Source organism: Melanaphis sacchari, unplaced genomic scaffold (assembly GCF_002803265.2).
Source record: "Melanaphis sacchari strain LSU unplaced genomic scaffold, SCAv2.0 Contig11_pilon_pilon, whole genome shotgun sequence".
Classification (NCBI taxonomy): Eukaryota; Metazoa; Arthropoda; class Insecta; order Hemiptera; family Aphididae; genus Melanaphis; species Melanaphis sacchari.
Genome location: NW_020270469.1, coordinates 3,547,367 through 3,552,372, shown reverse-complemented (window position 1 = coordinate 3,552,372; position 5,006 = coordinate 3,547,367).

Here is a 5,006-nt window from a genome sequence, read left to right as displayed (position 1 = left end):
ACTTAATTATGATGTTACTAGATAAAGATGATTATCATTTTTTATTAACTGCTAACTGTTCACAACTATAATTATTACGCTCGTATCTTGAAATATTTTAGATGATTAAAACTAAAATTCCCTGTCTCTTGATTTAATGAACTTACAATTTTTGATATATAACACACGTACGATGTAATAATATCAGTACGGACGTATGGTAATGCTATAAGTAATATTGCAGTGTACAATACGTATAGCCCACAATTCGTATGGAGGACTAATTTGCTTGAACATTGTTAAGTTCGACCATTATTAATAATAAAATATTCTAATAATTGTGATATATGTTACTGACCAGATATTTCTACTACCGAGACGACAAGATAATATCATATATATTAAAGTGCGAATAATCACCGCGCTTTCCTAACTGTGACCATAATCGTACTCAATACTTATATGTAAATAAAAATTATAAAACGATGAAATGTTAAATTTTTTTATCATTATTTATAATCTTATACGTTTTCACTGGCCGCCGTACTTATATTTTGATTTGCTAAAATTACCGACGCGTGCCTTGTTTGCAGCAGCTCACACAATATCACAGGTATAATTATTTTTTTACTCGCGGGCCACCCTAAATTAGTTTGTGCCTACCATGCATTTATCATAAGTTATAACACTCATAAACTATACACTAACCATAAAACGTACATTATAACATGTACCAATAAAAATATTTCATTATTATATATTTTACTATACCTACATTAAAGTTATTACCTACCAAATATAGAGCGTTAAAATTCAAAATTACAGTATTCCATATTACTATTTCATAATTGGGCGATATTCTGGACATACAGCCAACGAGTTTAAAATATAATGAAGGTAATATTTTTAAAATCCACGGTAAATCAGTAAGAAATAATTATAATATCATTGGGAAGCCATATTTGTACACAAAATAGTTATAAATTATTGCAATGTAAAGGCCAATTATTTATTTTATTATTTACGTGATTTTGACTTTTGACTTAAAACAGCGAATGGTTTTTTTTTTTTAACAACATATCATTGAGAGCTTTTAAAACTTTATCTCAATATCTATCAATATTTTCGATTGATTGAAAAAGATTTTTAAGAGTTATAATATATTAGGTATTATATATATATATATATATATATATAGGTAACACACGTTTTTATAGACAAATTTCTTAGTAGGATATTGATATATTACGTAATTAAATTATAATAAATATGGTTTTATTAAATTATGATGTAGATTTCACCAAGACTACAATTTAACATTAAAATATATATTAAATCTTTGATAAAATTTAAAAACGAAATTAAACACATCGAAGTCAAACTTAACAGTATAATTTATACATGAAAACCTATAAGTGAATGCATTACATAATAATTAAAAAATTATAGTTACAATACTATTGTATATAACATTACTCTTATTTGAACTTAACCAACCATTACATAATTTTAAACGTAACTACCTATGTACCTACAATTTTTAGATGTAACTATATTATAATAATGTATTTGCAATCAAATATATTTTTATATTTTTTAACAAGAATTAATAATTCTAAACATTATCAGCGGTATTTTATTTTATATAAAAATAAGCAAATAACGAGAGAAGAGAGGACTAGTTGTACAAAAATCATGGTACTAATTGTTATTGGTTAAACATTATAATTTAAAAAAAAATCGTGAATATTTAACATTCCAAAAACAATCCTTACCCATTTATAATGATAGTATGTGTTTATATAATATAAATATATACCTAATACTTATTAATCAAAGTCACCGTTCTTGTAAAATACAAAAGTATATTTATTATTTACTAAGTTTTTAAAACAAGGGTCTGTAAAGAAGATTTTCAGCAATAAATTATATTAATTGTAAGATATAAACGATGAATGATACATGTAAACGTTAATTATATAGCTAGCATATATTTTATAATAACATAATATATAAAATTTGATCTATATAAATATTCGTAAGGAATTTGAGAATTAGAAAATCTTTTGTAATACATTTGGATTAACAATTTAAACATTAAAAAGCTTTCACACAAAAATACAAAAACAAAATTGTGTCTATATTTCAATAAATTAAGCTCAGTGTTAAAAAACGGACGACCGGCCAAATAAATTGTGTACGCTACCATAAGAAAGAATCATCGATGCAATTTTTCCGATTTAATATCCAAAGATGTTTAGACCGTTTAAGAGTCCAAACTTCCAAACAATTGATCTGGATTTGATATCAGATCGTACCAATGTATAAAACAAAATTGTTAAACGATAAAAGTTATTCAGTTCTATGCAATTTCTTTTAATAAAGTCTAAATTTCTATACTTATACTTTTACACAAATCGCACTTAAATGCGCATTGATAGCAATTAAATCCAATAACAATAAAATACCAAGTCCATAACGTTTTATACCAATTCTTATTTTTCGTAATTAATTACGAAATTCAACTATCAGTGGATATCGATAAAAATAAGTATGCTTACATTTGTCTATATCTACGTATACACAAATATGGGTATTAACTAGTTAGTTTATTTTCTAATCAACTAATGAACTTAAGTACTTTAATTGACAGTTGAAATAACTTAGTTTTTTGCAATTGATATTAAAAATTTTTGTTTTAAATTGTATTGTGTTAATGTTATATGACCTTCAATTACTATATTACAGGGTTGACCAGCAAGAAGAGACAAGCGAGCCGCTTAATATATTAATAAAGATGGAAGAGCTAAAATAAAAAAAAAAATCATATTAATACGTATATATATATTTGATTATTGTAAATAAGATAATTAGATATCAATTGTAATACAATGTGTAAAATATTAAACAATATAAAATAATAATTAATAATTTAGAATTAAAATAAATACATATGTGTATTTAAATATTATATCAAAAACACCTTATTTTTTATTTTTTTTGTAATTTTTTTCTATAAATTGAAATTTAATAAATTATTATTATTTTTCAAATATATAAATTCATAAATTCATATTGAAAATAATTTTTTTTTTTTTTTAATAATAATTTTTGTATAGTACGATAGATGCGAATCATATGAGTCAAAAATGGGAGCCGCATGCGGCTCACGAGCCACAGTTTATCCACCTCTGATATATTATATAAAAAATATAATATTTGTTAAATCGTTAATTTTAGATGTGTATAGTTTAAATTAATAAATAATTATCATGGAAGGTAAAAAGGTATTTAGTATTTACACTGTACAATGTACATTATGATAAAAGTTTAATAAAATTGTTTTTATAATATAGTAAATTAGAAAGACGCAGTTACTCTTAATGTAATTTACATGCTAATTTAAAAAAATAGATTAATTTTTTTTTAACTGAGTTAAGTAAACATTTTTTCTATATTAAATTTAAACTTATCGAGTTAAATTTATGATTTGTTAATGGTTAACTTCTAACTTATCAATCTTGTATTCTTTTTACAATCTTGAATCAATTATTTTCATTAATTTGACCACCTTTTTCTATACATATATCGTAAAGTGTAAACTATCATGGATACGTTAATTCGATTAAGGTTATATTCAGTTAGGTATAGATGTATTTTGTTTTTCAATAATTTTTAAATAATTTTAGGTCATGTACTAATAACAAGTGTTAACAGTGAAAAAAAGAAATAGAATTCATATTATAGTCATTTATAAAAATTAAAAACTGAATAAACGATAAATGACCTCTTAGCAGGGCTCCAGAAGTAACTATAATAAGAGCGAAAATATTATTGTTTATCTTAACCAATAAAATTATATTCTATCAAATAAATAATATGATGCTAACTATTTTAATAAGTTTAAAATTAATTCAAAATTAATTAACTTAGATAATAATGATTTATGATCGAAAAATACAATAGATGCATAATTTTCTTTAATAAATGTCCATTGCATGATGTCCATCGATTAACTGTTATTTCACGGCTCTGTAAAACAAAAAAATATTAACACTCAAAATGTTTAAGGAGGGGAGAGGTATCTTTATTGATAAATTTTTGTTTACAAACCAAGTTACTAAGCTACAAAAATGTTATATTAGTCAATGATTATATAGTAGGCACGTTTATATGGCATTGATGTCTAATGCATTTTGTTTATCTATTGCCCTCCTTTACTGATTATGAGGTAAATACAACATTGTAAGATATGAATTTCGAAACTACTAGCGAGATCTCGGAAGTTTTTAACTACTTCACAATGTTTACAGATCAAAATAGTGATTGTTTACACATATAGATAGCGCTTTAGATTTTTTAACTGAACATTAGGTACGTATAATTTCAATATATGTAGAAAAACTTTTAATAATATACATTTTAATTGATAAAGTTCATTAATATTAAAATAATACATTAGTAAAATATTTTACAAATTATTAATATTTGCAATATTTTAAATACATTTTCTGTATAAGTGTATTATAGCTTTTAATAGCGTAGAAATTGTTTTTTGTGGAATCGGTTTCTCATTTAACACCTCATTTGGTGAAAAAGAACGAGATACACTTTTGAAGGAAATGTAATAGTGAATACGCCCATAATATTAAACACCAACATTCTTCATTTACGCACCATAAACGACATGAACAATATTAATTATTATTAAAAAGTGTTTTAATTTTATGCTCTTAAAATCTTTATATAGTCTACGACAAGTATTTAAAAGTTATTTTATTTAATATACGTGTAATACGTGAGTAATAAAGTGAATATCATCAGTTATAAATTGTTTATTTAAAACGGTATTAATGTAATTAAAATTAAATATTTTAAATATTTACGGGATTACGCATATAAATCACTATTGTTATAATTTTATAAGCAGTCGTTATTATATTTTGGAATTTAGCCGATTCAATAATATTGAATTATAATCATAAAGATAATAATGAGATTTAATAAATACATTTATAACATCATAA